Source organism: Felis catus, chromosome D1 (assembly GCF_018350175.1).
Source record: "Felis catus isolate Fca126 chromosome D1, F.catus_Fca126_mat1.0, whole genome shotgun sequence".
NCBI classification, from domain to species: domain Eukaryota; kingdom Metazoa; phylum Chordata; class Mammalia; order Carnivora; family Felidae; genus Felis; species Felis catus.
The window spans coordinates 105,806,942-105,826,106 of NC_058377.1; the positions used below are offsets into that span (position 1 = coordinate 105,806,942).

At 51.6% G+C, this 19,165-nt stretch overlaps 2 long non-coding RNA genes across 2 annotated transcripts; one reads left to right on the top strand and one right to left on the bottom strand.

Moving 5' to 3' along the window:
* Nucleotides 1-2,622: 2,622 nt before the first annotated feature.
* Nucleotides 2,623-3,506, bottom strand: LOC109492378. The gene is made up of 3 exons (XR_002146222.3): nucleotides 3,286-3,506; nucleotides 2,811-2,949; nucleotides 2,623-2,679 (listed from the first exon to the last, which is right to left on the bottom strand). It is a non-coding gene; the product is annotated as an uncharacterized LOC109492378 (long non-coding RNA).
* A 13,664-nt stretch (nucleotides 3,507-17,170) lies between these two features.
* On the top strand, nucleotides 17,171-18,680 carry LOC109492379. The gene is made up of 2 exons (XR_002736021.2): nucleotides 17,171-17,512; nucleotides 18,380-18,680. It is a non-coding gene; the product is annotated as an uncharacterized LOC109492379 (long non-coding RNA).
* Nucleotides 18,681-19,165: the final 485 nt, after the last annotated feature.

The window sequence follows — 19,165 nt, forward strand, 5'->3', positions numbered from 1 at the left end:
ATCAAGGTACCTTAAGAAAGTGTTGGCCTGGACGGGGCGCCTGGGTGGCACAGTTGGTTAAGCGTCCAACTTCAGCCAGGTCACGATCTCGTGGTCCGTGAGTTCGAGCCCCGCATCAGGCTCTGGGCTGATGGCTCGGAGCCTGGAGCCTGTTTCCGATTCTGTGTCTCCCTCTCTCTCTGCCCCTCCCCCGTTCATGCTCTGTCTCTCTCTGTCCCAAAAATAAATTAAAAAAAAAAAAAAACGTTGAAAAAAAAAAAAAGAAAGTGTTGGCCTGGAAAATAGAGTCTATGTTGGAGAATTCTGGAAGGCGGATAGAGGGTCAAGGTGGGGAAAGGCTGTGGACCATAAAAAGGGGTTAAATTCTATCCTGGGCGATCTGGAGACACTAAAGGATTTCTAAGCAGGGAGATACTACATTAGTTTTATTTTTGGAAATCTTATACTGAATCCATAGAAAAGCTCTCCTATATTAGCAGTAAACAGCAGTTAGAAAACGTTACAAGAAAAAAGTATTTTTAACTTAACACTGGCAACAGAAGCTTAAAGTACCTAGGAATAAAGTGAACAGGAAGTATACGAAGAGAATTAGAAATGTTTGCTGCTGGCCAGAAAAGAAAACCTACATAAAGGAAGAAACACCATGGAGAGCCACCCTCAGTTTTGTGAAGACGTCATTTGTCCCCCCATGGAAACCTATAGATTCGATGCAATTTCTGTAAAACTCCACGGTACGTTTTGGAACTTGACGAAATGATCGTAAATTTGGAAGAATGCATGTGTAGAATAGCTGATAAGCATTTGTCGGAAAAAAGGTTCTGAGGGTTTGCCCTCAGGGCCTGATTTGCCCTCTCTGATATTTAAAAAGTACTATATAAAGTCGTCTAAGCAGTTGGTACCGGCTCAGGAAGAGATGATCTATCAGTGTTAACAGTCCTATTCGGGTACTTATGGGAACTTCGTAGATGCCGAAGTGACCTTTCAAATTTGGGGAGAAAGAATGGGTTCAACAAATGATGTTGAAACAATGGAGAGTCATATGAAAAAAAAATGACTCATTGTATTTCAAAATGTGTTCCAGACAGATTAAAGATCCAAGCCTTTAAGAAACAAAAACACCCATGAAGTTACTAAACGAATATCTGGGAGATTATCTTTTAAAATTCTGGAGTAGGGAGTGTTCTTTTGAGGTTGTAAAAAGCCATAAAGGGGCAGTTGGCAGATTGACTACTTAAAAAAAATGAAAAGTTGGATGGCTGAGAGGTCCAGTGACACGGAGAGCAGGTGACAGTCTCAGCCACGTGGGAGAGTGGCACCTGGCCGCCACGAGACAATGCGGAGGACGATCAACGATGGGATTGTGTCAAATACAAACGGCCAGTGTCTTCAGAAGAGAAAGACTCTGCCAAAGAGAAAATTGATGACACTCCCAATTCCTGTAAGAGCTCCAAATTGTTGCAACAAGTTTGCAAACCCGAAAGTTACTACAACTACCTTGGTGATCAGCTGCACTCGATTACAGGAAGAAGGAATTTAGAACAGACTTGGCCTATTTGCAAGAGGAACGGAGAGAATCCAAAATTTCTGGGACTTGTGGTATTGAAGCTAGAACTGTTTGTCTTTTTCAACCAGTAAAAAATAAAATGGAGAAATACTTTGAGTAGCAAATGCTGATTGAGGTGAATCCTCAGGGCAGTGACCAAAATCAAGGACATGGCTCACACAGAGTTTGTGAAAATGAATTAAAATTGTTCTGGGCCACCTGGGTGGCTCAGTCGGTTAAGCGTCTGACTTTGGCTCACGTCATGATCTCAGGGTTCGTGGGTTCGAGCCCCGCGTCGGGCTCTGTGCTGACAGCTCAGAGCCTGGAGCCTGCTTTGGATTCTGTGTCTCCCTCTCTCTCTGCCCCTCCCCCGCTCACACTCTGTCTCTCTCTCTCAAAAATAAATATTAAAAAATTTAAAAATAATAAAATAAAATAAAATTGTTCCTAGTAAGTCCTTTCAGTTGTACAGAGCACTCAGGGAAAAAGAACAGAGGGTATGGTCCTACAAAAACTTGGTAAGTCCAAAATACACGTAGTTACATCTTTGAGGGAGGCATACCTAGAAGAAAAATTGTGGGTATAGCTATAGGAATATGGAACAGACTGGAATCAAGTAGATAAAAAGCCAACAAAACTGTTTTTTCTTTGCAAAAATGAGTGATTTAATTTTTTTAATTAATTACAATAAAATGCACAGAATCTTACACGCTTGATTAAGGGCCAGTGTTGACCCTTGAATCCAGTTGAAACAAGATACAGAAGATTTCCATTATCCTAGAAGTTCCTTTGTATCCCTTTCCAGAAGTTTTCCCCGTGCCCCCCAAGACAACCAGCTTCTGACATTTTTCAATATTGAATAACTTCGCACGTTCTAGAATTTCACATCAATGGAATCATAAAACAACAAGCTGTAAGACAAAAGATGCCATAAACCAAGTTAAAAATACAAATGACAGGGGCGCCTGGCTGGCTCGGTCAGTTAAGCTTCCGACTTCGGCTCAGTTCATGATCTCACGGTTCTTGAGTTCAAGCCCCACGTTGGGCTCGATGCTGACATCTCAGAGCCTGGAGCCTGCTTCGTATTCTGTGTCTCCTTCTCTTTCTGTCCCTCCCCACTCGCACTCTGTCTCTCTCTGAAAAATAAGTATTAAAAAAAAATACAAATGACAAATTGAGTTGATATTTGTAGCTTGGTTAAGTAGTGACAACGAATAACTATAGAATACTTGTGTGTATGATTATATGTCATGCACGCATAAGTCACTTTTTGCTTATCTTTCCTGCTGGATACTGTAAGCTCCTGGAGGGCAGGGTTGTTTCTGCCTTCTTCATCCTGCACTTCCAGCATTTTGCAAGACGCTTGTTACTAGGTGCTCTGGATTTGTCGAGCAAACAGAAGACGGCTGCAGGATTGAACGCGGAGGGTGGATTACAGTCAGGCAAGAGGGCTGGTTACTGGTTGGGAGGGAACAGCCCTGGTTCTCAGCAGAGGAGACAGCAAGAAGATGTGAGATATGAGGGGGACAGAATAGACAGGACGAGGTGGCTGATTGGTAGTGCGAAGGGTGGAAGTAAGGAGTGGGGGGTGGGCAAGAGAGCCCCCAGCCCCTAGGAGCCAGGTGAGTGCGGGACGAAATGCAGGTTGGAGGGAAGGCAAGCTTGCGTTTGGACCCTGGGTGCTGACTTTCGGGGCCTCCAGGACATCCAGGCGGACAGAGCCAGCATAACATTGGACCCACCTGAAGGAAGTCGGTCTATTGCAGAAAGTAGGTTTCAATAATGAGTATTGGCTCTGTGCTCAGATAAAAACACAGTTGCAGTCATGAGGGAGAGCTTTGACTGTGGTAAGCCATTGGGAGAGGCTGGCTGGGAAGAACGAAAGGGAAATCTTGTGCTGGGCTGAGTGTGTGCGCGCGCGCGCACACGCATGCGTGTGTGTGTGTGTGTGTGTGTGTGTGTGTGTGTGTGTGTGTGTTTGCTTGCGCCATTCCCCACCTTCTGGGAACCCTGAGTGTTAGAATTGCCATTTCCAAGCCTCTAGATTCTTTCAAAGCTGTGACCTGCCCTCTGGACCTTTGCTGACCAGGATTTCGCCTCCCTGCCCCTCCAGCCCCAGCTCCTCGTGACTTGGACGAGGCGGGGCGTTTGGCTGGCCTCCCGGGACAGCCACCTCTTGGGGCTGGGAGCGGCGGGAGGGAGGGCAAGCCAGAGAAGAGCCGGGCTAGTTTTTTTTGTTGTTGTTGTTGCTTTTGTTTTTATTTTTTCTGGAAGACACTGGCTTATTCCAGAACTGGAGGGGGAAGGGGCGGGGTGGGGGGGTGGGGGTGCAGGGGGTGGGGTTGTGGTCGACAACTGCTGTCCCACCGTGACTCAGCACTCTGCTGGTCTGGAGGGTTTGAGCTTTGAGTCCAAAAGTGCTTTGTCATCGAGGGGCGGGAAAGACTAAGAGGCTTGGAGGGCTGTAGCTTCACTATGAGGAGTGAGTGGGTGAACACCCCCATCTTCGAATGTGGCTCGTTGCCTAGGCTCGACTAACAACGAAGCCAAGGAACGGGGCTAGTGGTAATCACTTTTCCTACCTATTTCTTCCTCAGCGTCGTCCCACCCCACAGTGAGGCCTCTCCCTTCTAGGGACTGTCACCCTAGGATTACAGTTTAGGACTCCACAGCTGGAAAGTCATAAGACACTTGCAACGTTAAGGCTGTGAAAAGACTTGGGAGTTTCCACGTCACCATGTTTTACAAATAAAGAGGTGAGAGACCTGTAGGAGGCCAGGCTTGCCCAAGGCCATGGTCACTGGCAGAAACACAAGCTGAAAACGTAGATCAGGACACAAGGTGGAATACAGCGTGGTCGTTAAAAACGATAAACTTGTTGCTAGAATGTGTATATCACGTGATGTGTATGTGAAAAAGCGGAGCCCCAGGTAGTTGGTGCAAAGATGAGGACACTGGGGCGCCTGGGTGGCGCAGTCGGTTAAGCGTCTGACTTCAGCCAGGTCACGATCTCACGGTCTGTGAGTTCGAGCCCCACGTCAGGCTCTGGGCTGATGGCTCGGAGCCTGGAGCCTGCTTCGGATTCTGTGTCTCCCTCTCTCTCTTCCCCTCCCCCGTTCATGCTCTGTCTCTCTCTGTCCCAAAAATAAATAAAAACGTTGAAAAAAAAATTAAAAAAAAAACAAAACAAAGATGAGGACGCTGAAGAAAAATCCCAGGGCTGGAAACCTTGGTGGGGACCGGGAGGGACTGGGTTGATGTTTTAAGTGAACAGCTAACGTTTCAAGTGTCTGGGATTAACCCCGAGGTTCAGGAAAGCGAAGTGTGCAGGAAGTTGGAGTTTGGAAACTTCAAAACTGGAAAGAATGACACCGAGGCAGATTCCGGTACATTTCTAGACGATGCAGCCACGATTCGGAGAACTTGGCCTTAACACACTTCTTGAAAACCCAGAGGCAATGTAGACTCAAAGTCTAGGGGCTCCGGATCCCCCCTTGCCAAGAGGTTAAGGCCAAAGCCATGACCTGGGATGTTGAGGATGATTGAGCGTGGAAGGCCCCCCGTGTTTAAGGCAACTCAGGCCTTCCTGCCTCTGTGGGAGCTCCCGCTGGGAGAGCCCAGCACACCATGTCTCTGCCGGGGACCTTATCCCTCGGGCCCTGGCTGTTGTTTGCTTGTCTACCTTCCCACTGGACTTTGAGCTGCGTGTTACATTGTGTCCCCAGACCCCAGCACAGCCCAGGAGCCCTTCCATTTCTAGCAGCTTGCAGCCTTGGAGATCTCTTCTAGAATCATCATGCCCAGTGGAGAGCTGGCCTCTGCCTTTGGACTGGAGGCCTTTGGAGGTCAAGGATCTTGCCTTTGATGATGTCCTTCTAAAAGACCCCATGACTATCTGTCCTTGGAGACACCTTGGAGAGGTCACCTGGCCTTTCTGAACTTTATTGCCTGTATTTATTTACGGTATCTGGAGCCAGCCCTCCCCCGTGCTACCCTGGCTGCCCCCTCCCCCACTGTGGGTGTCCTCATCGCCACAATTCATGCTGCGCCCCATGGCCTGGTACCCAGCTCCGTGGCGTTCCCATGTTACCCAGTCTGAGCTCAGTCACGCCCCTGCCCCCACACTGCCTCCACCAGTAGGAGAGGTGGCAGGTGGGGAGCAGTGCTAGTGGGCTTAGAAGGAGGGAGAGAGAAGGGGGAGGCACTCGCTTTGGCAGGGGCCGGGCAGAGAGGGCTGGGAGCACCTCCACTGGGAAAACCGACACTTGTGACGTCCTCGGTCTTTCACGGTGTCCACGCTTTGCCTATAGCTGGAGGTGTCTTCTGATGCCGGTTGGGGAGAGGAGGCCCCAGTCATCTGTGGCTGTTCCCGGCGTCCCAGGCTCCTTGTTTCCTGCCTGTGTGTGCTCCCACCTGTGGCCTTGCCCTCTGGTCTCTTTTCTGCCCCTCCCAACTTTATGAAAGGCTCCCCAAGGGTTCTCCACTGCCCTGGGGGCTGGGGGGTGGGGGAGAAGTGTGACTTTTCCACCCAAAACTAACATAACATTGTGGGTCAACTATACCTCAATTAAAAACAAGGGAAGAGTGGGGGTGCCTGGGTGGCTCAGTCGGTTAGGCATCCGACTCTCGATCTCAACTCAGGTCGTGATCTCAGGGTCCTGAGTTAAAGCCCCCACATTGGGCTCTGCGCTGGGCTCGAAGCCTACTTTAAAAGAAGAACAAAAGTGTGACTCTTCTGTGTGTCCCGAGGCCCTGCCCGCTGCCCAACACTCCCCTCCGGGACCTCCTCTCCAGCCCTTCCCCGAGGCCCAGCAGCGATGCCCTCATACCTGGAGAACTTGGCACAGCCGGTCCCTTTGCCCTGAACTTTCTGCCTGAAAAATGACCCAGTCTTTAGAAGCCAGCTCACATATCCTCTGAGAGGCTTCCCTCCCTCCCCTCTGCAGAGTGGAGAATGTCCATTCTCGGACAACTACGTGCTGGATTTCATTTGAGATCTCAGCTCCTACTCACGTTCCCTGTTGTTGAGGGACAGGCCTCCCGCCCAGCCCTTGTCTCACAGGTTGGCTCTTTCCACCTCTTTCTACCTCGCTCACAGAGCATGCAGATGAGTCTGTCTGGGGGTGTGAGGCTTGTTCTGCAGGAGAGACCTGGGGACACTACGAGGCATTGGGGGCTGTGACCGCCAGCTGGGGACAGTGATGCCAAGGTCACGGGCTCCCTGCTCTGAGGACTGGTCCCCTTCGTCTGCGTCTGTGGCCACAGAATGTGTCCTCAACTGGAGGAATCCGTGGGAGGCCACAAGGGGCCTGAGTAGACATGTCAAAGGATTGGTTCTCTCTACTAGAGAACGGGCCATGTGCTTCCTGGAGATGGGACCAGAGCATTCTTGGAGTTGTTATCATCCTGTAAACATAACATGCCACAGAGTTTACACAAACTGAGTTGACACCTTATGGTGCCTGGAACCAACGAGGCCTCTAAGGAGGAAGTGGGGCAGGTAGCCAGGCTGTAAGCAGAGGGGGAGACCGCAGGTCAGAGAGGTTCAGCGACCGCCTCACTTGAGGTAGCACAGCTGGCCGGAGACAGGCTGTGACCGGAACCCGGAGCCTAGCTGTGCAGCAGTTTTCCAGATCAGGGGCCCTGAGGCCTCGACTGCAATTCTGAAAATTCGAGGCATCCAAGTGGGCGGTCGGCGCTTTTAAAGGAGTCGCTCTGATCGCACCAGCAGCAAATGGGTGATTTTCAACATCGGCAGTTTGATTTGATCAGTAGCTGGAGTCTGCTTGGTGGGAGCTGGCGATTCTTCAGAAGACGCTACTGGGGGTCCTGCAAGGCTCAGTTTGTGGGCTTGGACTTGAGTTCTATCTCCTGAGCCTGATGCTTGTGGCTGGCAGGCTTCGGAGATGACCGGGAAGCCTGGGGACCCTTGGTTATTCAGTGGCATCGCTGAGCAGGGCAGCTGGGTCCAGACCCACTCTTGAGACCTGAGGATATTTCTAGAATATACTTTTAATAGGGACCGAGGCTGGTTCCTCAGACCTACAGTGCTCCCCATGGGCCCGGAGACCCCTGGTGGACGCCCCAGGGTTGGGATTTGTGGGTAACACCTCCTCCAAGGGCTCACAACCCCTCATTCCAAACATAGGATCTGAGCATCAAGTAAACTCTTCCCAAAAAGCCTCTGGGTACCTGGAGCTGAAGCTGACTACTTATCAGGGCACTTAACATGACCCCCTTCCCAACTGGGGCAATCCCACCTCCCCAGCAGGGCCCTGAGTGCCCCCTCAGCTTTCTCGGTAGAGGACTTTCTAACAAAGCTTGTGGTCTAGGACAGACGCTTAGAAGAAGCCTGTCTGCCTAAGTCAGACCCAGGACAGCTTTCCCAAGGGAGGGGAGACTGCCTGTCCTTTCCTTTCCTACCTCTTTAGTTCTAGCTGCACGGAACCCCCCTTCAAAAACATCCCTGCCTTTTTTAATTCTCCGGAACGATTAGTCAGAATTCAGTATCTAGTTTTTGTTTTTTTTTTTTCCTACTCGCTTACCTGTTCTGCTGTTCTTTCAACATTTTGGGTGTGCATGTGGTAACAGTGGGAGGAACCCGGATGCCCTGCTTTTTTCTGGAGTCGGTGATTTTTTTCCCCAAGATTCACACCTACTTCCCCAACATTCACCACCCCCTTCCGGTTATACTAGATCCGGATTCTCCTCTGGGGAACCACTCTCTCCCTCCAGCCATTGCTAGGTGCGATGATTAAAATGGCCTGTATCCCCAGATGCAGGAATAGACGTGTTTTCTGTCATTTGCAATCAATTCTCCAATGCATTTGCCTTTTTAAAAAAATGTTTTAGTTATTTTCTGAGAGCGTGCACAGAGGGGAGGAGCAGAGAGAGGGGGACAGAGGATCTGAAATGGGCTCTGTGCTGATAGCAGTGAGCCCGATGTGGGGCTTGAACTCACGAGCCTCGAGATATGACCTGAGCCGAAGTTGGACGCTCAGCTGAGCCACCCGGGTGTCCCCCGTTCAATTTGCCTTTAACATCATCCGAATGGCCACAGATTCCTTCATGCGGCGAGTTTTCAAGCCAGGAATGTGCCTTTGAGGCTACCTGATCTCCCACTTTCGTTCAGTCACTCAGCTAACAAAGCATGGCTCATAACTGGGCAGAACACATTCCAAATGCCCGAACTTTCTAATCAGGAGTCAGACAGAAGCAAACGAGAGTTGGAATCAAACCAATGAGGAAATCTGTTGGGGGGCCATCCAAGTTCCTGACACTTCCCTTGGCTTTTCCTTGTCCTTCTGAGCGATACTCACGTTGCGGGGCAATTGCTTCCAGAAGCCGCCCCTGCGTGCCGGACACAGTTGCCTGACAGGTGGCAGAGCAGGCTGGGGCCGCGTGAGGTCTCATCCCCTCCCATTGTCCCTCCTGCTTGTCCATTAGCGCTGTGTCCTGTGTGGGCTGCACCCCCGTCCCTGCGCTTAAGTCCTTCCTCCCCAAAGCTGTCCCCTTTGACATATCAGACCTACCCTTCTCCCAAACTCCAGTCCAAACCCTGCCTCTGCCAGGAAGCTTCCAAGATGGGAGCTAATCTCCTTCCTCCTCTAACGGGGGTCCCTTCAGCCTTTCCCGAGTGACAGTAGGCACTTGTGTGCCACAGCACTATCATTCCTCTGTTGCCAAGAGGAGACTGAGGACTCAGTGGACACAGGAAGCTCTCTGTCATCTCTGTTCCTGGCCCTGGCCCATGACAGCGCCTCTGAGCAAACTCTGGGTGGCTGAATGGAGTTGTGGAAAGGTCGAATCCTTGCCCCAGAAGGGTCCTTCCCTCTTTGAGACGTGGTTCTCTGCAGTTAACTGGGACTAAGGGAGGGCCCCTCCTCCATTCTTCCTCTTAGGAATCTCACGAGTTAGAATTGGTCTCTGGAGTTTGCCTTAAGCCCCATCAACCTAGTCACCCCTTCAGCCCTGAACTCCTGCATTCCAAGGGAGGGGGTCCTCAGGCCCAAGCTATCCAGCTGAGTGGGGTTTACTCAGTCCCTTTTCTTAAAAAAGAATCTGATCATAATAAAAAGTACTGATGCATGATAAAAGCTAATGCTTGTTGAGTCTTTACTAAGTATATATCAAACATGCCACTTGACGGATGAGGAAACTGAGGCAGGGGACTACAGAGTAACCTGCCCAAGAACACCCACGGTTTGAATTCAGGGCCCACACTCCTAGCCGTTCCTCACCCCCTGCCCCCTGCCCAGATCACTCGGCCCTCCGCTCCAGCTCGTCCTTGGCTCCTCACCCCTCTCTGTTTGCCCAGGACCCCTGATGGGGCAGCCCACACAGGGGTTTAGTAAATGCTTATGAAACAAGTGAATGGAATCAGGGAGTTCTGTCTATCAGGTTATCCCTAGGAGGGCCTCGAAGGCGTGAGAAGGAACAACGAAAGTGCCGAAAGCCCGGCTTCTGGGACCTTCTGTCACTCTCCACCACATCTAGGAAGGGGGATGTTTCCGAAAAGTTCCTGGATTTCAGATTGACTCTCTTCACTGTTGACATAAGATGGAGGGCATGGGTGCGGTTGCCTCTTGGCCAGACCCCGTGAGGGACCTCCAGGGAAAAACCACCGCGGAGGGCCGTGGCTTCTGATATTGTGCCTGAGGTGGATGGATGAGAGAGCAGGGAGGTCTGCCTGGGTCAGGAGGGTTTTGATTTCCAGCAACAAAACCCAACCCACACTAGCTTAGCAACGGGGGAGATTTATTGGCTCATGTGGCTGAGAAATCAGGAAGTGGACTTGAGGCACGGTTTCATCAAGGCTCTGGCTCCATGCCTCTGCAATTCCCTCTCAGGTCTGCTCCTACCCATGGAGCTTCATCCCCAGGCTATCTTCCAGCAGCATGGAGGGTGGCAGACCTCCTTCTTCTTCCGGGGGAATGTTAGACACCGCCCCACCCCCATCTCACAAGCGTTGTCTGATTGGGTCTCACTGGACCCAGGACTGCCTCTCCGAGTGTCTGCTTCTAATATTTTTTTAATGTTTTTATTTTATTTTTGAGAGACAGAGAGAGTGAGACTGGGGGAGGGGCAGAGAGAGAGAGGGAGACACGGAATCCGAAGCAGGCTCCAGGCTCCGAGCTGTCAGCGCAGAGCCCGACGCGGGGCTCTAACTCACGAGCCGTGAGGTTATGACCTGAGCCGAAGTTGGACGCTCAACCGACTGAGCCACCCAGGTGCCAGCGATATTTTCAAACGATAATTCTGTTTTTAATCTTTTGGGGGAAACTTCCTCATTCTTCTTACGGCTCCGGAGTACTCTGCTGTGTGGATGTACTCTTGTTTATTGGTTATTAAAAACAGAGCTGCAACCAACAGCCACATGCCTCCGTCTTTTTGTATTATTTGCAGTGGATCCGTAGGATAGATTCCTAGAAGTGGGATTGCAGGATCAACGGATCATGCAGTTTATTGGCAAACTCCCTTCCGTAGGGACAGTCCCATTTCGCATTCACATCGGCAAAGTGTGAGACTATTTGTTTTCTCAGGCCGGGACAAAAGAGGATTTTGTTAAACTTTTGGATTTTGGCCAGCCCGATCAGCCAGCAATAGTTCCCTTGGGGCAACTTGCATTTCTTTCACTGAGGTTGACCATCTTTCCCTGTGGTTTGGAAACACTTGCCTTGCCTCTTCCGAAAACCGGTTATATTTTTAGTACATTTTTCTCCCCGGTGGTTGGGCTTTTAACTTACACGAGGGGCTCTTTCTATGCTAAGAATATTAACGCGGTCTCTGTGATGCAAGTCGTGAATCTTTTTTTTTTTTAACTAGTTGATCATTTGTCCTTTTCATTTTACTTCCGTATTGATTTCAATCTCATTTAACTTTTTTTGCCACGCAAAACTTCAATTCCTTGCAACTTATTAATCTTCCCTTGTATTGCTTCTGGGTGTTGAGTCAGGATTCAGAAAGCTTTGCTCGCTCCCAAGTTATAGAAGAATTTCCCGATTGCCCCTTGTACTTGGATGGTGTCCTTTTACACTGAAATGGCCAATCCCTTTGGAAGGTATTCTGGTAAAGGACAGGAACACCTCCCATTGTTCCTGGTTCCCCAGGGCTCTCCAGTTACCCGAGCACTAACTGAAATCACCCATTCTTTCCCCCCACCCCAGATTCCTGACCCTGCCTTTATCTCACACAAGCTCTCCATAGGCAACCGGGGCCATTTCTGGATTTTTGCATTCTGCCGTCCGGAAGAACACTTCCCGCTGCTCTGGGGTTGGTGAGAGCACAAGTTCAAAGGGCTAAAAGCATCAGAAAAAGAGGCTTGGGCCTTGTTGTCTGAGCAACGGTCAATACTTCGGCCTTGGGGAAGCGAGGTCTCTTGCCGAAACTCTCCTGGCTAGAAACACAAGCTCGGGGAGGCGGAGCAGATGGGGGAGAGGGATGGGGGGGATCAGCCTTTAATGATGTGATAAGCCGTCTTTCTGCAAGACAGGCTTGAAGTTTAGAGGGGGGAGAGATCATTTCTAGCTTGGGCGCTCGAGGGGGGAATAAGCTGAATTGATTTTGCTCTATGAAGTAGAAGTTAAAGAAATATCGATGAGTTGGGGAGGGAAATCGATTCAATTTGCAAATCAATCTGCCGATTGATTTTTGGCGGATCTGCCTCCAGCAAGTGCTGTGAGTCTGGAGGGGTCTTTTGGGAGGATTGCAGCTCTCAGCTTCCTTCCAGCACCTAAAAGGGAGACCCTGAAGGTCGTGGGCAGGGTGACGGGCACAGGAAGTGGAGGCCCGTCCTGCTCGCCTCTCTGGAGGGACACCTGAATGATGTCGTACCAGCTCTGCTCGCCGGACAGCGTCACTGAGAGGACCGACCCTGTGGAATGTGACTTACAGTCAAGTATCTCACCATATTATTATTGTTCATGTGGCCCGGATTTTGCAAACACTGCCCACCCCCCCCCCCACCACCAAACAGCCACTCACAGCTTAGCCGCTCTGACCCCTGCACCTCCCTTATTACCCTGAGGTGACCCTGACGCCCCAGTCTCGTAGAATCAAACGTTGTTTAAGAGTTAAAGGGAGTCTAGAAGTCACGGTGTCCCTCTCGGTGTTGGCTGTGTCGGTTTAGGTGGAGAAGGGTGGCAGGTGTGGACCCCAGCTCTGTTAGGACTTAGCTTCGTGGGAAGCCGGGGATCCCAAGGGAGCGTGTCCTGCCCCTCAGCTGTGTGCGGAGGGAGGAGTTGCCCGGGTTGTGTGGCTCTAATCCAGTCTGCCCCACGTGCAGGCCTCGTCCGGATCCAGGACCGGCTCTTCTGGAGGCTCGGCATGGGTGGGGTGGGGGCGCCCACCACGAGAGGTACCCCCCTTTCTCTGCTGGGCTGCCTCAGAACTGAGCCGTGCCTTCTTTGAATGAAGTGACCTCTGCCCGTTCCTCAGCCCCTGGGTAGTCACACCCACGTCCTCTGAGTACCCCCTGCTCTGACGCCTGCCCACCCCCCACTCTGTCCGTCTGTCTTCAGACTGGCCACCCATTTCCTTTGCCTTTGCCCCATCTGGCCTGCCTTCCCACCTCCTCTCTGTCGGTCCCCTCCCCAGCCTCTCACCCTCCTCCCTGCCAGAGTGGTGGTCAGGGCAGAGGCAGAGGGACAGTCATCTCCCTCGTGCAGGGTCTGGGTCTCTCTTTGGGTTGCCCACAGTGGCTGGTGGAGAATGGCTTTTGAAGGGCCCGAAAGAGAAACCCTCCAGGACCTCCCTGAAATGACAAAAGCAAGTAGATGCCCCCCTGTGCCTTGGGATAGGTGTCGAATCATCTGACCTATCACTGAGGCCCTTGGACGTCTTCCTGACCAAGTAAGTAAACTAGACCGTCGTGAGCCACGCTGGTGCCCAGACGGCTCGGAGGCTGGAGGAAGGAAGCCAGCTTTGGGGCTGAGCTGAGCCACTGGGTGAGGATGCCTGGGGGAGAAGGCCTCGGCAGGGAGCCTGCTGGGACGTTAACCGGTAACCTTGCCCGGCTCCGCATCTCCGGGGAGAAGAGCGCAAGGCCCCTGCTCGCTGGGCTCGAAGCAGCATGTGGGGCCCACGTTGCCAAAAAGGACCGTCTTGGTTGGTCAGTTTCCAAGGCATTTGCATCCAGAGGGAAGTAAGAGGGAGCATTGCGCACGGTCAGGAAGCTTTGTCACCCCCTACCCCTGGCACGCGGGAGCCAGCAGTCTGTACCAGTGCTCCCTGAGGCCCTGAAAAGAGACCACGAGGCTGTCCTCTGTCCTTCTCAAGGACCTAGCTCGCCGTCCGGAAGAGGAGAGGCTACCCCAGCAAAGAGCTCTCTCCCTTGTCACGATGAGCCTCGACGTGTATGAAGGTCAGGCAGATATAAGCGAGTTCTTGCTTTCATCACGATCCCTGCGAGGAACCAGATGGAAGGGAAAACGATCTCGAGAGGCTCCCCAGAGATCTCCCTGGATCTCCCAGTCTGGACATATTTGATGTCCCTCAGGACATGCTGCTCCCTCTGCCTGGATGCCCTTGCCCCAAATCTTTGCTGGACTGGCCTCTTGGTGCTGATGGCTCTGCTCAAGGGTCAGCTCCTAGCGGCCTTCTCTGACCCCTATCCAAAGTGGCCTATCCCCCTAGGACTCAGTCTCTCTCTAAATAACTGCTGTTTCTTCCTTATAGTAGTCAGTATTATTTCTGTTTAATAGACTTATGTCCCTTTTCCAGCCTCCACTGACAGGAACGCGAACCCTCGGGGAGCCAGGCCGCTCTGTGGTGATCATCGCCATATCCCGATGCCTGGAGGGGTGCCTGGCACCTGGTGGGTGTTTGGGTGGCAGCTGCAGAAGTGGTGGGTGGTCTTGGGGGTGATGGAGAAAGGAAGAAGGTGGTTTGGAGAAGAGCGGAGATGCAGGGAGGAGATACCTTTTCCTTTCCATCGGCTTTCCTCCTCGTGTGCCTCTTGAGGGGCTGATCATGTGAAGAAAGAGACACCCCACGGACCCTGTCCCTTTGAGTGCCTTCACCAGGGGTCAGGCAGAGGGCAATTTTTCTCTGTGTGACGCTGGAACCCGGGAGCCCCATGCTGGAGAAAGTGGGGTGGGCCCCTTTGACCTGCTGAACTTTATTTTTTATTTATTTACTTTTTTAATGTTTATTTATGTTTTGAGACAGAGAGAGACAGAGCATGAATGGGGGAGGGTCAGAGAGAGAGGGAGACACAGAATCCGAAACAGGCTCCGGGCTCTGAGCTGTCAGCACAGAGCCCGACGCGGGGCTCGAACTCATGAACCACAAGATCATGACCTGAGCCGAAGTCGGCCGCTTAACCGACTGAGCCACCCAGGCGCCCCTAACCTGCTGAACTTTAAATGTCAGTTACCCAGCTGGGAACAGGTTGAAGGATTTCCTTCCAGTTGGTCTGTCCACAAGCTCCAAGCTCTTCTGGCAAACGAGGTCCCCTTAACTTTGCCTCGTGCTGGTCCCACTTGCTAGTTTGGTTGAGTTCCTTAGACGCGGAATCTGAGACGGAGGTTTTTGTGCACAGGGCACGGGACGGGAGAGCTCTCGGGATGACAGCCGGTCAGAGAGGGGAAGCAGGGGGCGCCTGGGTGGCTCCGTCGGTTAAGCATCCGATTTTGGCTCAGGTCACGATCTCGAGATTCGTGGGTTCAAGCCCCGCGTCAGGCTCTGGGCTGACAGCTCAGAGCCTGGAGCCTACTTCGGATTCTGTGTCTCCCTCTCTCTCTGCCCCTCTCCTCCTCACATTCTGTCTCTCTGTGTCTCTCTAAAAAAAAAGAAAGAAAGAAAGAAAAAAGAGGGGAAGCAGGAAGGGGCAGATGGAGAGGCCAGGCAAGGCTGTTTTCAGCTGAGGTCTGACCACAGTCAGATGCTCTGGGAGTTCTGGAGTCAGTGGCGGCACAGGGCTGTTCCATCTCGACACAAGGGGATGGGATTTTGTAGCCCTGTGTCATAAAGTCTTCGCGGCAAATCGCCCGCAACGGGGTGCCATGACTAGATGGCTCCTGTCCACCAAGGCAATTCTCCGGATTGCCGGAGAATTTGCTCTGTGGGCCACCAGCAGACAACACTCACAGCCAGGATTAGAACCCGTGACGCCACTCGAATGTCCCCGTTGCCACGTCTAGGGGACGGGACGTGTTTTCTAACTCACTTGTCCGATGTCAATGTTTTCGTGTTTCTGGGTGTTGGCCTTGTTTCCATTACTGGTCAGAAAGCTCGAACTCTGTCGTCTTACCCAGGCTGGCCTACTGCTCAGAAGAGCCATGAACCACAATCCCCTGGGGAAACACACACACACATATGGCAGCAGCCTCTGAGGTCAGGTGCGTGGGACTTCCAGAGGAAGTGAAAAAGACAGCAGCAGCCGGACCACCCAGGCCAGCTGGCCAGAGCCCAGCCCCATGGCTCGCTTTGCCCTGTGACCCAGAGCAAGCCTATTCTCCCTGAACCGAAGTTCACTAGCCCCACAGTGGATGGCAGAACTAAGCCACTTATTAATGCCACTGCCACCAAGGGTCCCCTCGGGGCCCGAGGCGGGTCAGAAAGACCCTGAGGCCTGGCCGCCAGACTTTGCTCTTACGAAGCAAGGAGGTTCAAACCCTCTCCTTCTCCCCCTCCTTCCCTCACTCCCTGTCTCTCCTTAATGTGCGTTTGCCCTAAGACCCAGCCCTGGGATACCCAGGAATGGACAGAAGGACACACGAAAGGCAAAAAAGACGTTCCTAGGACAACTCGGAGGCCAGGGTCACTTCTGTTCTCTAACAGTGCTGAGAAAGGACGTGCGCATAGACCAGAATTCTGAGCAGGAGCCAAGGCGGCAGCTGGGCCGGGCCCCCAAACCAATCTGGAGGAGGAAAACAGTGCAAAGAAAGATGTTATTCAGGCCACAAGCAGTCCGTCTCTCCTGCTCAACCTCTCCCTCGCCCTCTGAAATTCTTCTTCCTACTCACGGGCTCCAGACTTTTCCGTCCTGTGACTAGTACGTTGGAGGGGGGGTGTGGGTGTCAGGAAAACAGGTTGCCCTGACGTTGCCTGGCCAGATGACTGCACATGGCAAGTCATGGACCACGCAGGGATCCGGGATCAGTGCTGTCCCCCAGACACCAGCTGTCAGCCCCTTGGTGTCTTCCATTCACCATCACGGAGGAGACCAAGGGTTTTTCTCTCCCTCAAACCATACGGTTAGACTTGGAGCCTCTTTTTTTTTTTTTTTTTTTTTTTTTAATTTTTTAAAAAATCTTCTTTCCGGGGCATCTGGGTGGCGCAGTCGGTTAAGCGTCCGACTTCAGCCAGGTCACGATCTCGCGGTCCGTGAGTTCGAGCCCCGCGTCAGGCTCTGGGGCTGATGGCTCAGAGCCTGGAGCCTGTTTCCGATTCTGTGTCTCCCTCTCCCCCCGTCCCTCCCCCGCTCATGCTCTGTCTCTCTCTGTCCCAAAAATAAATAAAAAACGTTGAAAAAAATTTAAAAAAAATCTTCTTTCCAATGTTTATTTACTTTTGTGAGACAGACAGAGCGTGAGCGGGGGAGGAGCAGACAGAGAGGGAGACCCAGAATCCGAAGCAGGCTCCAGGTTCCAAGATGTCAGCCCAGAGCCCGACGCGGGGCTCGAACCCACAGACCGTGAGATCGTGACCTGAGCCGAAGTCAGATGTTTAACCGACTGAGCCACCAGGTGCCCCTCGGAGCCTCTTCTTTTCGGAAGGCTTGCGGGGGACTGAGAGGAAGGGCAGCCGAGGTAAAGTATGGGGGCCACCAGCTTCCCCAGGGAAAGGGATTTCTAGGCCAAGACCTCGTGGGGTCTGTTTGTGTCCATCTGGCGTGGTGAAAAGAAAAGGAAGCAATTCTCAGCGTGTGTCTACGCCTGCACGATAAAAGGAAGGAACTATTGATACACAGCACCTCGGATGAATCACAGAGGCCTCAGGCGGAGTGAAAACAGCCAGTCTCCAAAGGTTAGATACGGCCAGGTTCTATTTCTATGACGTTCTCGGGGGCAAAACTGTATGGAGGGAGAACAGGTGAGTGGTTGCCAGAGGTCACAAGTGGGGAAGGGAAAGGCCCAGCAGGAGGGAGTTTGGGCAGGATTGTTGTGTATTCTGTCATGGGGACAGTTACACGAATCTGTGGATGTGCTAAAATTCAAAGAATTGAGGGGCACCTGGGTGGCTCTGCTCTCGCTCTCTCTCAAAATAAATAAACATTAAAAAAGTAAAAAATAAATAAAATTCAAAGAATTGTACACCCCCGAAGAGGCCAATTGTATTGTAGTGACAATTTTTCAAATAAGAACTTTAAAAGTTAATGATGACTGGGGCACCGGGGTGGCTTAGTCGGTTAAGCGTCCGGCTCTTGATTTCAGCTCGGGTCACGATCTCATGGTTCCTGAGTTCTAGCCCCGTGTCAGGCTCTGGGCGGACAGCACACAGAGCTTGCTTAGAATTCTCTCTCTTTCCCTCTCTCTCTGCCCTTCCACCCACACGCGTTGCCTCTCGAGCTCCCTCTCTCTCTCTCTCTGAAAATAAATAGATAAAACTTAAAAAAAAGTTAATGATGATAGTAATGGCTGACATTAGCTTTCTATGTACCCAACTCTGTGCTGAGTGCGGTGCCTCCATTATCTCATTTATTCCTCTCAATAAGTCCATTTGGCACTCAGATGATGATGCACCTTGTTCAAGGTCAGGTAGTAGTAAGTGGCAGAGCAGGAACTTGGACCCCTCTTCTGCCTGACTCAAGACCCTGAGATCTAATCACTGTGCCTCATTTGGAAGAGGTGGGGTCGAGAGCAGAAGTTTGCTTGTGGAAACGTTCTATTTTAGGTCCCCCTGGATCATTGAAGTGGAGACGTCCCGTTGGTGGTTGATTTCGACATTCTGGAACTCAGAGAAGGCTGGCTTAGCAGTGCAGGCGTGGGGGTCACCGGCATATGAATGGGGCTGAAGAGTCTGGGAGATGGACACATCTGACCGGGAAGAACTAGGAGACTCAGAGAAGGACCAAGGCAGAAGCCCAGAGCCCGCACACCTAAACGCAGTCACTCGCACACCGCCCTCACTATTTATTTGCCACATCAGCCCCGTCTTGTTTTCTAGTAAATAGAAAGTTCTTGAAGTTCTCCTACTTTTTAATGTAATGAGTTTATTTCAAAAGGAAATTTGTACATGATGGGTGAAAAAAAATCAACGTCAGAGCCGTGAAGGGCATTGACGATATAAACACAGCGAAAACAAAACAATACCACACAATTCTAGCTAGGTAAAGGGCATCTGCAAATGTTAGTCCCGTGTTCAAGACGGAGCCGTCCCCAATTGAGCCCTGGTCCCAGAAGAAGCGAGGATTGAGAGAGAGTCAAAAAGGAAGTAACTTAGTGACACTTAAAATCAGCTCTCTGGACACCGGCGGGAATCACGCTCTGTTTAAAGCAGAGGCCCTCAACCTTTCTCCGTGAAGGGCCAAATAATAAATATTTAGACTTCGAGGGCCACTTGAATGCCTGCTACATACCCCCCCTGCCACCGCCCTTGTCTTGAAATCCTTTAGAACCATTCTGAGTCCTGGTTGGATTAAAAACAGGCCCAGGGCTGGGTCTGGCCCACGGGCTGTAG